We start from the raw sequence: 16,802 nt of genomic DNA, 5'->3' as shown, positions 1-16,802 counted from the left end.
GTCACGGGGGGCGGGGCCGGGGCGTGGCGCGGCGCGGGGCGGCCGCTAGGGGGAGCAGCAGGCGGCGCCGCGGCCCCGCCACGCGGGGGGTGCCGGGGGCGGCCGTGGCGCCTCAGCCCTCACGGAGTGCGGGTTTAAAACTAATTCTTTACCTTGTTTTTGACGTGGCAGAGAAGCGATGGGGCCGCTGGTGGCCGTGCCGGGAGCGGGGTGGCTCCCCTGCATCACTCAGTTCATCCCCCAGTGCTCGGTTGTAGGCTGGGCAGGTGATCCCGGTTGCGTGGTTTTGGGTCCAAGGGCCAGGACAGGCCGCGAGTTTCACGAAGGGGCTTGACAAAACCCTGTTTAAAACACAAATTATTAAATTTTCTTAGTCCCAGTCTCTCCCCTGGCATCTCCCTGGCCGTGTAAAGCGTTGCAGGCTAGTGCAGCTCTGGAGGATTGGAGGGTTTTCCCGAGGTGACTCCTTTTGGAATCATCGAGCGCATTCCAGTGCCTGGTTCCTGCTCCACCCGGGACGGCCCTCACCGGGAGATCCCTTATCGTGCCCGGCGGGACTGAGATTGACGGGGAGTTGTGTCCTGGCCAGGCTGCAGTCCTTAGGGATTTTTCCTAAAGTTTCTGCCCTTCAAACACAAGCAGAAATTTGTGGTCATTTAAGGGCAAAGTAGAAAACATCTTCCCCGGGCGTTTTTTCATAAAACCCAGTTTCCTTTACCCGTAGCTTACAAGGACACAACTAGCATTGGTTTTGGCAGATGAGATTGATTTTTCTATTGTTTTGTTTTTTGGTTTTTTTTTTTTTAATTTCCCATTAAACGAGGTGTCTCTCCCAGCAGACAGCTGCTGCATTCACGAGCATCCCTTTCTCTTCTTTAGCTGTGCACAAGGGATCATCTTGGCCACCTCATGCAGGGTTTGACCAGCACAGAGCCAACGTCTGGGGGAAGGCAGACTCCTGAAAACCGGCTCTGCTCATCCTAGTTACCCTCCAGTTGCACTTTTTGTGGTATCAGAAGCCTACAAAACCCAGCTCCATTGATTTCAAAGAGGGCTCAACTTCTGTAAATCCTGCCACATAGGTGCACCTTCTGCGTAAAGTTTGAATACTTCAATTGCTGTTGATATCTTTTGTCAAAGACAAAACTAGACAAACTTAAAAGTGTCAAACCTCATCCTTTCTCAAGAGGATTCTAATAAATTTTTGAATGCTGCTTGATGGATTTGATACTTAGATATATGAAATGTTATATACATGCTGTATTTATTCTACTAATTTAAAAAATATCTGGATTGATCTTCCTTTATAAGGAAGGAAAAGGATTTTTTCACTGCCACTTCAATTCTAATCTTTCCCTGAGGAGAGTAAAAACTAATAATAAATTGACTTCAGGTTAAGGTGCAGTTGTCTGTATTGATAGTCCTGGCAGTGAGCTGTGCCTTAACCAGCTCAGAAAAATCAGCTGTATTGCATATACATCTTAATGCACATCTAGCACATTATAGACATATGGATACATATGTACATATATTATATGAGGGGTGATATATCTGGTACTGAAATGCTGCAGCTCTCCTGTTGTTTTTTGGTTTGTTTGTTTTTTTTTAAACTGAGATTCCTTTAAGATTATAGTAGTATTTTTCAAAAACATTGTGTATTTGGTATTTCTCAAGCTGTATTAGGTAACAGATTCCAGGGTTATGTTGCTGTGCCATGTTGCTAAGCCTTCACACAGATCTGTGGGATGCTTATAAAAGATGTATATGGTACTCATCCAGCTATCTCTCAGCTTAATTCCAAGGCTGGCCCAGTGCTTATGGCACTGGTTAGAAATTACAGTACATATTCCTAGAGAATTCCAAAGGGCATGTGAAAAATAATTACATTTTACCCGGTCACAGCCGTTCTGGAGTACTGAAAGGTCTTTAATATGCTGTTGCAAACAGATTTTTGACTGTATTCTTTTATGTAAACTCCATAAATATACTTCTTAAGAAGGTAGGTAGCCTTTAAAATACTCTCCTCAAAAAATCTTGTGTACATGGAGATCTTGACCATGTTATCCATTTTTTTTCTTAAAATGTAGGAATTCAAGGTATCTTCAGTTGCAAGACAATGAAAAAGTTCTGTTAATAAGGATGGAGTTACTCATATGTTAGGAATAAAAATATGAATATTTAACACACAGGCATGTGTATATTCCTAGACGTGCCAAAGCCTAGGAATATAATGAGATATTTTAATTGAATTTTTAAGTTAAAATAATGCTTTACCTGTATTTTGTTTATAGAATTAATTAATGCTTATGACACTGAGATTAAAGTTCTTGTCAGACCTACAGGGAAATTACCTTCTGGAAGACACAGTAATCTTGTTAATGCTTCATGGGCTGAGAGGGTTTAAAAGATGTCGGGTGGGAAATTCAGAGTACTCACACTACATAATGTGTTTCACAGAATTTTATGCAGGTTTATAACATGCTCTTGTAAGGTGCTATTAGGTCAATGATGATGATGCCTTTTTTTTTTTTTTTCCTCCCCTAAGCATCCTGATGGTGTGATAAGAATTGAAGTTCTGGGAACTCCCTCAGCCAAGGGTTGACCTGAATGACTCTCCCTGTGACTTGAAAGGATTTTTGGATATGCTTTGTCCTGCTGTAGATCAGGTTCCAGTCACATACATTTCCGGGCAGGACATTTATGAAATATTGAGAAGCCAAACACCTTGACTGGGAAGTGAAATTGAATCTGAGATCACTCATCCTCTGTGAAGGAGAGGGCTGGCTGTCTTCAAGAATCAAAACTGAACCCTTGCTTTGTTGAGCATCTCAAGGACAGATTTCTGTCAGATAAAGCTGAGAGTAATAGTTTGATATTCAATGGAATAAGCTGAAATGAATGTTAGTGGGTTTTAGCTTCAGGCTCTTATGAGGTTATATTGATTTTCCAAAGCAAGCTGTCCCAAATCCAAGTTAGGCATAGGCTGATTTGTGGAGACATGTAAGGAAAGAGGACACTATGATATATGAACTTCAGTATGATGTATGTTCTGTATGATTTCCTGATATTCACTAAGTGATGTTTCTCAGCAAATACATATTGCATTTTGTATTAGACTTTAGTCTTTAAATGATCAGAACCATTTCAGAATTAGAATCCAGTTTTGGATATATTCCTTCCAAGTACAAATGTCAGTCAAATTCAGCTTTCAGCGCTGTGTATGTACATAGAGTACCTTGTCAAAGTTGGTGCAGCAGCTCTGTATCAAAAGTGACAAAAATGGGAGTGTAATCATGCAAGACAGTCCACAGCAGAGCTGGAGAGGTATGAAGAGTCTAAAACTAAATACTTGTGTAAAAGCAGGTGGGCTCAAGTGTGCTTCTTTCTTTTCCCCTGCCAGAGGAATGTGAGAGGTAATAGTTGTAATTGTGGTTATTTTGTCTCTCTGTAAAGGCCAGGAGGTTAGACCACTGTTCCTGTATTTTCTGCCATTCCTCCCTCTTCTCTCCATTGCCTTCTCCCCATTCTTCTATCCAGCTCTCCTATACAGCCCCAGGGAAAAGCCCTGTCAACTCAGAAACACTCGTGATGCAATCACATCTGTATTTTCCCTAAGGCAAATAAACAGCTTTGCTTGTGAGATCATGTGCTACGGATAGCAAAATTAAGTAACTTAATAGGGCACTTGAAATTGCAAAGCCTTTGAGTAAGGTATTTATTTTTTATTATTTACGGGACATACTGCAGTGGGTAAAGAAAGCTGACTCTGTAAAGTCCATTCCAGGAAAGTTTGCTCCTAATGCTTAAAGTGAATATTTGTATTTAAAAAGCAATTTCCTCTATTTGTTAGATGTCAAATCATGAAGCCACCATGACAACATTTTTAGGAGAAACAGTGCTAACTCCTTTGCAGCTATGAAGAACATGGAGTTTTTCCTTGCTTACTTGACAAAGTAAGCAATGCTGTCAGAACACAAGAGACTTTCCTTTTGCTTGATGTGGCTTTGAAAGTGTGTTAAAGGCAGGAAAAATAGTGTTCCTCCAAAACAACCTTGAAAACCTTAGCTGAGATTGTTAGTAATGTCTAGTGTGTGTGAGGAAGAATCCTGTGAAGGAAAAAACCTGCTGTTCTGCCCTCAGGGTAGTTCTGCATTTGCAAATTCACATTTTTATGGATGAGGCCTATACTGAGCTGAACAAAGTGGTAAATGCATTTTTACACCTGCCTCTATAAAAAGGGTTCCAGTAGTACAGAAATACTTTAAAAAAAACCCTGAAAAATACCCAACCTGAAACCTTCTGAAATGGCAGGAAAAAATTGCTACAATTTTGGTCTTGGGCTCTTTCTTGGAGCTTTGTTTGCTGCTTATGCAAGAGTTGCCCAGAGCCAGCCTTTGAGGATAGAGAAATATGCAAGGCAAGGGTGATTTGGGGCTTGCTAAGAAGGGGCTTGGGGTGGATGACTCCTTTCTGTCCATGTTCCTGTTTTGCCTGCTAATGTTGGAACTCATTCCTGCTCCTGGTGGTGCCTGTTTAGATACTGGTCAGACAATCAGTTGGGCAAAATTCATGGTTCTTGTCTTATATTCATAGGCAGTTTTTTATAAATCTCAGTTCTTCATAAGTTTATTCTGAAAGCTTGAAAGTCACATGCTTTCTCTCAAGTCTATTTGCAGGACATGAAAACAGTTCTTCTGGTCCTTTCTCTTTGTTTTTACTTCCTGATAGCCCCAGAGGATTTTCCGACTTTTGTCTGTCCTCTCACTGCACTCAGCCTCTCTCTGCCAGGCTTTTTGCATATGCCCTGCCTCTTACCCACCTCCTCTCCTCCTCCCGCAGTGCCCAACAGTTGTTTCTCCACACATCAACCCACATGGGAACATTCACATTCCAGCTTCTTTTTTGCATTGTGCATTTTTTTCTGCCTTGATCTTATGCCGGGAGAAGCTGCTTCTGCTGTACTCTTTTCTCTCCCTTACTGTCCTTCTTTGGCCCCTTTTACATGTTAAAGAGTTTCTTATTTTCTTTCCTCCTCCTATTAGTTGGCAGTCTCACTTAGGTCTAATCTGGTAAAATTACAGTGGCTAAGTTTCCTGCACTTGTATAATGTATGATTTCCCCAATTTGAATATTTAGCATTCCTGGTAAACTCAAAGCAAGTGTATGGGGATACAATGCTGCTGAAGGCATTAGGTGGTGATCTGTAATCTCTACAAAAATGTACACCCCCTGCTTTGCAGGCAAATCGAAGCATTAGCACATTTATTTTGGCCAAATGCACCACCCTAGTTGTTTGTGTCTAGTCTGTGTTAACATCTAGCAATGAGCTGGAGTCTGTGCATTTGCTGATTTGCTTGTGTAATACCTGGGTTTGAAATTACGAAAGGCTGTGCCAGTGCTGAATATATGAATAACTCAGAAGTGTTTATTCTCAGGAAGGACTAAGTTTACATTGTCTGAACAGATTTATTTAGTCGTGAGCAGGGGTTATTATTCTGTCTTCTTCTGTTCAGCAAGAAAGGCTGTTTCAGGAGTGGCTTTGTACAACAGAAGTTAATGGGGTTGGCATAAAGTTATGGGTTGATAGGGTCATTAAAAGTGAGTTAACAGGAATTTTTAAATTTCCCTGGCCATGAGAAATGTAGTGATGAAATTCTGACTCAGGAAAAGGACACACACGCAGAATCTTTATCTTAGTTGAGAAGACAAGTAAGTTTTGTACAAGGCTCAACCCCACCAGCACCATCTGTGTGAATTGGTGTGGGCGCTGGCGTGTTTTCAGCATCTGCTGGCTGAATGTGCTGTGGAAAGATCCCTGAAGCTAATCAGAAAAAAAAATTGTTGTAAGGCATATGTGTGTGTTCTTTCACATTTCCTTTTCTAGTTGTACATTATTAATGGTGATTTCACTTTTTACCCATTAAATTTTGTTTAGAATTTCTCTCAAATGCAAAGGAGATCTCATTCCTAAAGCATTGGCATGCTCAGCAGAGGCATCCTATTTCTTTGGAGTTTCGCAAGCACATTCAAGTTGGAGAGTTTCCCAGGTACTCCTAGAGCGATCCTTCTTCAGTTTTCACCCAGTTCCAACACCTAGAATGACTAGGGACACTGAGGAGTGAGAAGCTCTCTCCTACCAGGTGTCTGCCCAGAGCTTGCTGGTAAGCAGGGAAGTGAGAAGAAGGCCTGAGACTTGGGAATTACTTTGAGCAGGTGATGAGCATGCATTATTTAGTGGGTATGACTTGCTGCTACTGAGGATGAAGTTCATTGAAGTGGTAAGAGGCTGAATTTTCATGGGAATCGGAATCTGAAATTAATTTTATGCTTCGTATCTGGAGCAGTGTTCCTCATTTTCTTTTTTTTTTTTTTCCTCCCTTCCTTAATCCATCTTTAATCTCCTTCCTCAAAGGTTTTGTTCTTTGGCCTTTGGTGAACACACACTAATTGCTGCTGCCAATCCCAAAGCCTTGGGGAAAGTGTTGGGAGTCCTAAAGAGAAGTAACCTGTAGGAACCCATAAGAGACCTTCAGCTCTGTGACTCAGGAAAACAAAGCCATTTGGCTGACCTGGGTGTAGCTGTGTGTGATGTGCAGCACGTAAGATAGTTGACTTGCCTGAGAAGGTGACAACAGCAGCTTTGTTACTGAAGAAGAGAGTCTGAATATCTGAGTTCCTTGTTTCTCCTTTCACAAGTAAGAAAACCAAACTCCTGCCTTTCACATATGCAGCTGAGCATGTTTTTGTCTCCCCTAAAAATGGTCTACACTTGTAGTGTATCCAATTCATTGGTGGGGAAAAAGATTTTCAAAGCTGCTTTACTGTCACTCTTTCACCTGCTTCTCCACCTAAACCCCACTGCTCTTCACTGAAGGTTTGTGGCATTGAGGCCAGAGGTTTTGTCTCCATTCCCTCCTGTAAAAAATGTCGAAGGCAGGCCTAGCTCTGCCATGACAGCAGGTTAAACACAAGGTCTGTAGCACAGTCATTACAGTGTGAGTGATGCCATGGGATAGGGAGATCAGTGATATACACTCTTGAGTGGTTTGGCTTTTAATTTCTTTGCTTGCTACTCTAGATGGGTTTTAAAACCAGAATATAAATCTATTTCTAATCTTCAGGTATTTTAACAAAAACTCGGAGGTGCAAAACTCAGTTTTGCACATTGCTCTGAAAGCAGAACTATGGAGTGGTGGTATTGACAGGGCTAGCTGGACCCATGATCTGAATCAAATATGGTATGTCTGTAGTCCTAATTAAAGCATTACTGTGTCTCTCTCCACATAAGCAGGCTTTCAGATACAGTAGAATGTGTGAGAACTATTTAATTACCACTTATTGACAAAGAAAAAATAAAATCTTCATTTGAATGAGAGAAGCAGACAGAGTCCCTCGTTAAAACTGGAGTAGTTCTTGACCTGTTCAATGATTCTTTAAAATCATGTGTTTATCAAACCATCAGCAGCCCCAACTAGCAGATCATTTATATGTTTTGTTCACCTGATATGTACCTCAGCATGTCTTCAGGTAGATTAAAACCCATGCAAGATGCTTGTTACAATAGCAACATATTTTTGTGCGTAAAAAACCTCAAACCTTTTACAAATAAATTGACCACAGTACCCCCTGAGATGCAAAGTATGATTTTTGAAGGTGATGCTTGAAACATCTGCTTTTGTAGTTATAATGCACTGAAACCAGAAGTTTGCCTTGCAAATGCCCGCAGATGCAACACCCAAACTCCAAGAGAAGCTCAGGAAGAGCTGTTAACAGCTGCACTGGGAAATTACCTTCATATTTAAATATGAATGCATCTAAAAATAGCCCCAGTGAGAAATGAAAACTCCATTTGTTGTTAGCCTGCCTAGTATTTGTCTTTATTTCTAGTTGATGTTATTTTACATTATTGTTCGTGGATATAACAAAGCCTATTTCGTTTCTTCTTGATCATTTTTCCCAGGGGTTGTAGAGAGGTTCTGATTGCAATTGTAAATTCTTTAGCGAACAAGTTGTGATTGCTATGGATTGTTCAGCCACAATCATTTTGAGCCTGTGCCGGGTCAGCTCTGTGCTCTGTGCTCACAGTGGAGCCTAGAAGCACATAACAGAAGGGATTCAGGTTATTGAGTTCAGGTCCTCAATACTCCCGGCAAGAGCATCTAAAAATGGCTTTGCGCAATGCATCTGGTTGGCTGCTGCCGCAGAGGGCAGCTCCATCTTCGCTTTTGTATCAGCTCGTGTTTGGCCAGGCCTTTAGTCAGCTCAGCTGCCAAAAATGCAGACTTCCTCCCAGAATGAGATACATTTGGTGGTGCTGCTTTTCCATGCAGCTTGTGATGGAGCCAGACAAGTGCTGGTGCCTGTGGGACCATCCTGTTCCACTGTACTTTGGTTGCTGGGTCCAGCGTGCTGCCCCGTGGAGCTGAAGTTGGCTTTTGTGGTCAGCTTTAACTGTACTGCAGGTATGGCTTTCACAGAGGTGAAAAGTCAAGTTTTAAGCCTCATTAGGGGCTCTGTTTAGTCTCCATGGATATAATGGAAACTTTCTGTGTATGTGTGCATGGAACATTTTCAAGTCAAATCCATGCACTCGAAGAGCAGATGAGCCAGCTCTGAATGACAGCCAGTCAGTCACACTGCACGTCACAAATTGCTGCTGGCTCAGTTTCACTTATTTGTTTATTTACTTCAATGTTCTGAGCTGCCTGCAAAACAACTGCAAAGCCCTGCTGCCTGCTAGTTATGGTTTTCCACCCACCATCACCGTTCAAAACTGACTTCAATGCTGCATCTGTGAACTTCTGCCTTAGAGGTCTTGTACAGCCTTGTTCTTAGCAAACGTACGAGTTTGGCATATGCAGCTGTCAAATTTCTTACTGTTTGTGTCGCCTGTCATATTACTACAAAAACATTTTTCTTCTTTGCTTTTCAATTTCTGAAACTAAAAAGAAACGCTCATCTCTTTCTGTAACCTGTAATTCTACATCTACTGTATTTTTAATAACAATAGATGCCATAACATGCTGTGGCTGTTACTGTGGAATTACTTTGTTGTTTTCCCGATGGTCTAAGGATTTTAATATTTTGGCCAAATGCCTCATTGAAAGGATTGTGGTATTGGCATGGAAACTGGCACTTTCATCAAATTGTGTGGCAGCTGTTCTTTTTGTCGTGACTGTAGCAACCCTTTGCTCTCGCAATGTGGTGCTTGCGTTACTTAAGGTTTCAAGTAGAAACAGTCTCATGTAACCATTGATGAAATGTGCAGCGCTTGTTCTGGGAGTCCCTGAGCAGTGGGTGCTGCCAAAGACAGGGCAGGATCTCTTCACTCTTGTGACCAGTGACTCGAGGAAATGGAATGAAGCTGAGTTAGGGGAGGTTTAGACTGAATTTCAGGAAGGGGATTTTTACCCACAGGGTGGGTGTGTACTTAACAGGCTCCCTGGCAGCAAGCCTGACAGAGCTCCAGAAGCATTTGCACAATGCTCTTAGGCACATGGTGGGATTCTTGGGATGTACTGTGCAGGGCCAGGAATTGGGCTCAATGATCCTGACGGGTCCCTTCAAACTCTGCATATGCTGTTATTCTATGATTATTAATCCTATGTAGCTAGCTTTGAAATGTACCTGTCTTCTCATCTTAGGGTGGTTTGGGTCCGTTCCCTTCTTAGAGATGAAGAGAAGTTACTAGCATTGATCATTAGCTGCTTTTGGAGTGACTGCTGGGGAAAAAAATCATTGTACCTCTATAAACCCAGGAATGTTGTGCAGAAAAGCGGGGAATGTCAATTTGTCCTTTGCTATAGTACCCCAATCTGTAGAATGCTGTGTGCTATGCAAACATATTTACATCAGCTTGGCCAGAGAATCAGGAGAACATGGTAGGGATTTGCATTTTCATTTGGGTGAGCAAAGACGTTGCTGTCTTGTGTTAGTGGCAAAAAGCAGAGGTAGATGGGAATGAAGGCAGCCGTGGCAGCCAAACCAGGAGTCATTTACCAGAGGAACTATGAGGCATCACTGTAACAGGCACTGACCTGTTGCTGGCCTGTGAAGGGTTGTACCTTTCCACTTTGAAGCTCTACAAGTTTAATAGCTTTAACCCAAAGGCTTTCAGAGTTCTGTTGGATATCCTTATAATACTCTAGATAGCTTTGCATGCATATTTTTTATTTCATCTCATGGCAGTGATATGCTGCCTGGATTATAGGCATCTTTTTGAAATTGCTAATTAAAATACCTTTAAAGTTTTTGGATTTGCAGACTGAGCTGTCTTCTGTATTGTTTCAAAAGTGGGTGTTATAAATTTTGTAGGCATTAGTGTGTTGTTTAGAAAACAGATGTTATTTGATATCTTCAAGTCATCTGACTTTTTCTGGGTAAGAGGGAGAGCACTGCAGACAAAGAGGAATTTTAAAACCTGGGCTCTCAGTTTCTGTGTCCTGTGGCCTGCCAGCTCTTTTACCTTTTTCTGGATGACTTAGTCATTCATCCAGTTAGTGGTGAGTCTGCTTTAATGTAGGCACTTGAGGCCTGAGTTTTGGGTCTGTTCTTTGAAGTGGAATTCATAGCATTTTAAATTTTAAAACCATTACTTTGTAATAGTATATTGCAGTGATCTGCAGCAGAGAAAACAAATTGGTTAGTACAGGAGTAAATAATCTCCTAGAATAAGGAAAAAAAACATATAGAAGAATGAAGGAAATATTTTATGGCTTCTAGAACTTTTTTTATAATCGAATGTGACTGCTTTCCTCCCTGTCTGTGCTCTGCACATACATGCACATACATATTTTCCTTACATTCCAAATGTTTCTGATCTGAGCAGCTAGTTGCAGGCACAAGCGCTGTTAGGAAAATATCAGTCCTAGAAACAGCAGCTATTGAAAGATTAGACGTGACTGAAAACAAAATCTTGTAGAAGAATTTCTAATGTAATTGTAACATAATTTGTTGCTGCTCTTGCTCTGCTATGGCATGATTAAGTACTGAATTTGAATCAGCTTTTAAAAGAAAATGCTTACTTTCATTCCACAGCACAATTGGCAACTAAATAAAAGTTCAGACTGGATTTTTTTTTTTCCAGCCCTCTTTTCACAGAGAAAGAGAAATGTACATAGGGTCTTTTGTATTTTGCAGAGGGGAAGTGTAGCACAATAGACCCGTCGGAGGAAAGCAATTCCGATAATCAGTTTTCTGTACTACTTATTACAACTGGTCAGGACTGAGGTTTAATTAAATTTTAGGGATAAAGGACAATAGGGTGTGCTAAGGATGGCGAGTCAGCTTAAACTTAGAATTTCCTGGCTTTAATCCATTTCTGTGCCAACTCAGTAGTACTTCAATGTATGACTTCAGATGGGATTCTCTTGTATAGAAAGTAATAACTGTTGAGGTTTTTGAAGTTTTCCAGGGTCTCCTTCCAGAATAATTATTTGTTCATGAGTGGGTAATGGGAGTGTGGCACCTGGGAATGCCCCCCTTCTGTGCCAAGTTTCAGCATTGTGGTTCATGCAGTAAGTTGTCAAATTTTTTAGTTTGTCACTGTTTTAAAAACAATGCTAAAACGCAGTGATTTCAAAAGGATAATTTGTTAAGAGTAAATGTGTTTTGACTCTTAAATGTTTTGTATCATGTTTAGAGAAGATGAAAATAACCTGCTGTGCCATTATGACATTTAGAGTGACCTTCTGCATAATGGGGCCCAAATAACCTCTTGGCACTATTTTATGGTATCACAGCTGTCACAGGCACAGCTTCAAAAGACATCCTGTCTTCCAAGGTGAAGAGTCTGCTGCATATCTTAAACATGAACTGTTGCATGCTTGTCCTCCAAACTGCCATCGCTGTTAAAACCTGTTCCAGTTTGTGATCTGCCTGGTGGCAGTGGCATTGGGCATTCTCAGCAAGACAAGAGTAATCTAAGTGATAAGAATTGTCACATATTCTGGGGTCTGATGGCTGCAGGTAAATCTCTCCTACCTTGCTGTTGGATGTGTATATTAGTTACATTCTTTGTTTGCCCACACTGAAACAAATTTTCTAGGTTTTGAATTCCTTCTTTAGAGCTTTTCTAGTGCTTTTCTAGAGCCATTAACACTTTTTCCCCAGGATGTATATGGCTGCAGCAGTGATTGCTTCAGTTTGTGCTCAACCAACAGTGCAAATTCAGAATAAAAAAGAATTAAACAAAATTTGAATCCTTTATTGATGGCATTCACATTTCAGCATCATTTTAGCTATGGCTTTTTGTCAGACTCACAGTCTACAGACCGTTTAAAGCCAGTTTTGTAGAATTCTCTTTCTCAGGCACGTCTAGATTATTTAAAAAAAAAAAAAAAGAAAAACAGAAAGGACAGTCTAGCAGGGTGCCTGGAATTTTGCTATTATGTTCTTTAATAGTCATAAGAAGCTTGAGCTGGTACTTCTGCCCTGCACTATACTTCTGTACTACATTAATGTTTCTTAATGAACAAGTGCCACTGTTTTAGCATCCACTTACATAATTAGTAGATAAATAAATAAAATATACGAATTGTGGAGAACCCCAAAACACTATGTTGAGATATGTTTAATTCTCCTGCTGTGAAAGAAGACACTGCTTCACAAACTTTCCTTTTCATGCTTTTTCCTTCACACACGTTATGCTTTAGTGGGTGATATACTCAGCTAAACTGGCATGTTATGCACAGTCTGTGCTGCACTTTTGCATTACAATAGTTTTTCTTCAGTAATGATGTGAGAAATTAAAAAAACTCAACATAAATCAGTATACAACTTAGATCTTTTGTATCTATCTGCCTTTTAGATGCTGTTATAGGATACATTTGTGGTCCTGCATGGTATATAACATTTGAAAAACTTTTAGGCTTAAAAGATATGTTTGCAATTAGTTAATTCTGATGTAGAATAATTTTATTGAATAAATTAGGAAGTATAATAAAATGGAGGAGACACCTATGAATTTTGCCAATGCATGATTAAAGTGAAAACTGCTTCACACTACCTAATTGTATAAACAGTGTTAGTAAGCCTAATTTTATAGACTGTAAATATTTGGATTGGCATTTGTCATAGCATTTAGTTAGGACAAGCCCCTATACTGTATTTATTCCCAGCCTAAGACATATGCTGCTTTTACACAGATGTTCCAAATCAGTGTGTTCAGGCTGCTTATTCCCACCTACATTCATGAATCATTTGAAAAGGGAGGATGGAAAACACTGACAATTTTAGCAAATGCAATTCCAGAAACTCATTAATAAATACGTTTCACACGCCCCTCAAACCTTGAATTAACAATAAACCTGATATGAGAATGTGAAAATTATACCTACTGCCCATTTTTTCCCAGTGTTTGTGCTGTAAATGGTACAGGGAAGGCTGTTGAGTAATTTTGGTCAATGATGGGCTACATATCGCTTTTACAGAGACCAGATTTCTACTTCAGACAACAAAAGCTGAAGATTTTATTGTAAGGTTTTTTTTTTTTAATTCAAATTGCTGAAAAATTATTTCAGCTAGTCTTGCTTATCATATAACAATGAAGTTTTAGGGCAATTGACCTTATGACCTTAATTCCCAGGAAACTGTCACATTTCTTCTTTATTCTTTTGTTCATCCTAACAATGTGACCCAAAATACTACCGAGCTTTAAAGTTTCTCAGCGTAGTAAGGTCAAGCTTTAGTCGCCATAGTTACAGTTCAGCTCCGCAGGTCAGAGGGCAAATAGATTAATGATGTCAGACACATCTTTAAATGGTTCTTACACTGCTTCGCCGTGCGGTGAGCAGCTGAGCATATTTGAGATGACAAAGGCCTCCTTAAGTCTTGCTAATAGGAGGATCTTGGGAGATGCCTGATGGAAAGGTCCTTTCCGCTGCGCGCCAACCTTCAATATCGAGCGGCGGTGGGCACTGGCGGCGGCTGCTACGCTTCACACTGTCAGAAGAATATTGCAAAGAGTGGATAAATAGCTGCTGCTCCCCTGCGCCTTTCGTTCTGGACATCCGATTCCTTTGTCCAGGATTCAGTCCAGTGGTTAAAAGCCTCAGAGAGGATGTAAAAGAGTAAGCTGGAAGAATATATTGCCGTTCTTGATGAAAGACGTGCGCTTTGCTCCGCAGTGGTGAGGTGAAGCCAAGAGATCTGTGGTTGGTGTGCCTGTTTCCTGGTAGTTATTAATAAAAGCCCTTCTTCATACATGTAACGGTCAGATATTAATAACATATCTACATTCTTCCTCTAGATAATGAAACTTTTTAAATTAAAAAAGGAAATATGGCTCACTTGATGACTTACATGGGTTCCTTGTGGAATAAGCCTTGGTTTGGTTTCACGTAGCCCATTTTTATCAGAATTCAACAAGACTAAGTAGCTGTTTGATCATTTCACTTCATGAGCAAGAATGTTTTTCCTTTATAAGATCTTATTGCTGCACATCTGCACTGTTGCACTTTTTTGAGAGAATGATGCATGTTGCACAAAAATGAGAAGCTCTGCGTGACTTGACATCATTGCTATGGTAGTTAAAAAAACCCACCAAACCAATAACCCCCCCAAACCCTAGCAATGCACTTGCACATCCACTATATCCCAGTATGTTCAGCAAGCTCCTGATTTTGAAATAACATCTGTGTGACCCATAAATTTATTCTTGAAATGGAAATCCAGCTACTGGCTTGTGTAAGTCTCCAAACTGAATAAAAAGAATAAAAACTTTATAATGAATTATGGAAGCAACATCAGTACTTTTTTATTATATGTATACACTGCCCTTCATCAAAATGCATTATCAATTCATCATTGGGTAGTTGAGAGCAGGAAAGTAGGAACTGTTGATGTAAAACTAATTTAGATGAAGAGGGGATTGAGAGCCTTTCTGCAACAGGGTCCTGATGCTGCTAGATGGAAGAATATTTACAGTCCTGGGAAGGACTTGGTTGCCTGGTGCTGCATTACAGTCTTTGCTTGTGACTGGCAGAACTGTGGAGAACTGTGTAGTATTTCCTCTTCAATCCACCGGAATTAATTGCAACAGAAGAATTTGGACACCCAATGGTCAGCAAAATAAATACTGATCTGTCAGGGCTTGTTATATTGGGCTGTATCAAGGGCATAGCAAACAAATATTTATGTTCTTTCAGAGTCATTAATATAGTACTTATGCCTCTGAAAGGTACACTGTTAGCTTTTTGGATCATTTTAATAAACCTTTTTTATCCTTATATTTGATACTCAACAGATTCTGTTCCCTTCAATCTGAAGTTCTGGGAGTGCAGTGTTGTCTTTATTCTAATACTAATGAAGAATAGACCACTCTAATCAAGTTCAAATATCTTTCCATTGTTGCTGTGAGGTGAAAGAAGAAGCTCCTTATTTTCCAGTATTACTTTTTCTGCCTTGTAGGGTATATTAAAGCCTCTTTCTCTATAGCTCTTTTTCCTTTGGCCAAGTGCAGTTTTCTTTTCTTCTTCAGAGCACTAATCTAGTACTTAAGAGTTAAGTTCTGCCCGTTACTTGTGTTCATAGGTGCTCTTCTCCTCCAGTCCAAATTGTTTCACTGATCCTCCCCTGTGAGAGGTTGCTGCTTTTGAACCTACTTTTTCACCTGAAGTAAGTTTTGATTCCATCAATGCACAGAGTCATCCATGGAAAGTTTTGGGTTGGAAAGGACTTTAACAATCATCCAGTTTCAACCTCCTGCCATGGACAGGGACACTTTCCACTAGACTGGGTTGCTCAAAGCCCTATCCAGCCTAACCTTGAACAGTTCCAGGAATGGATGATCCACAACATCTCTGGACAGCCTATTTCAGTGCCACCCTCACAGTAAAGAATTTTTCCTTATATCTAATGTAAACCAACTCTTTGTTAGTTTGGATCCACTGCCCCTTGTCCTGTCTCTCCATGCTCTTGTAAACAATCCCTCTCCATCTTTCTTGCAGACTCCCTTCAGGTACTGCAAGTCAGGTACATGTCACCCTTAAGCCTTCTGTTGTATAAATTCTTTCAAGCTTATTAGTGCTGTGGAGACTTTTGTATGTCAGCTGCATCTAAGAAGTTAACTGATATTTTTGAAGAATATTTCTTTTAAAGAGTAACTGAGTTTGTCTTGGCCTTGGGAAAACTGAAGAGTTCCATGTGTGTGGCATAGCTGGATCTACTAAATACTGCAGCTGGGCCTGTGGCATGCAACCAGAATGGGAGAGAGGGTCTGACTGCACAAGAACTGGGGCAGAACACCAAAAATTCACATTGATAGTAAATCATGGATAGAGCAGTGGGGAGTATATAAGTGAGGCACTGCTGATCCTTGTACAGGTGCCATACCAGGACTGGGAGAGCTGTTTTCTGACAAAGATATTCTCAAACAAGAAGAAAAGGCAGCTGCTGCAAACTTTCTGCAGGAAACTCTTCTACTTCTTTCCTTACAGCTCTGTGCACCTTTCAGTTCTTAATCGGTACAACAGCTCAGCTGAGGGATTTCTTAATGTGGCAGGTTCTGGACTGACAGCACTTGTATCCCCTGGGAGCTGTCAGATACTGTGGCTGCAGTTCGATCTGCGTGTGATCATTCAGGGATTAGTAATGACACTGTTTCTTTATGGTCATTATTTTGAGGGAATTTTACGTGATTGACAGAACCACATAATTAAGAAAGATGAAAAAAAAAACCTCCACCCCAAACTTTGAGCTAGCCAGCTCTCAAAATGTGCTTTGTGATGTGGGAAAATGTGTTTGTCATTCTGTAGATGTGTTGATTTAGACATTGACGATATAACCCAACATTCCTTGGCTTC

At 40.5% G+C, this 16,802-nt stretch overlaps 1 protein-coding gene across 6 annotated transcripts in view; it reads left to right on the top strand.

Annotated features, from left to right (window-relative positions):
• The window catches only part of MACROD2 (mono-ADP ribosylhydrolase 2), an 841,176-nt gene that overhangs the window by 110,334 nt on the left and 714,040 nt on the right, over positions 1-16,802 (top strand). The gene's annotated exons all lie outside the window — the stretch shown is intronic.

The sequence above is a fragment of the Passer domesticus genome, chromosome 3 (genome assembly GCF_036417665.1).
Source record: "Passer domesticus isolate bPasDom1 chromosome 3, bPasDom1.hap1, whole genome shotgun sequence".
NCBI classification, from domain to species: Eukaryota; Metazoa; Chordata; class Aves; order Passeriformes; family Passeridae; genus Passer; species Passer domesticus.
Note: the sequence above shows the minus strand (reverse complement) of the source record. Positions and strands in the feature narration are given on the sequence as shown.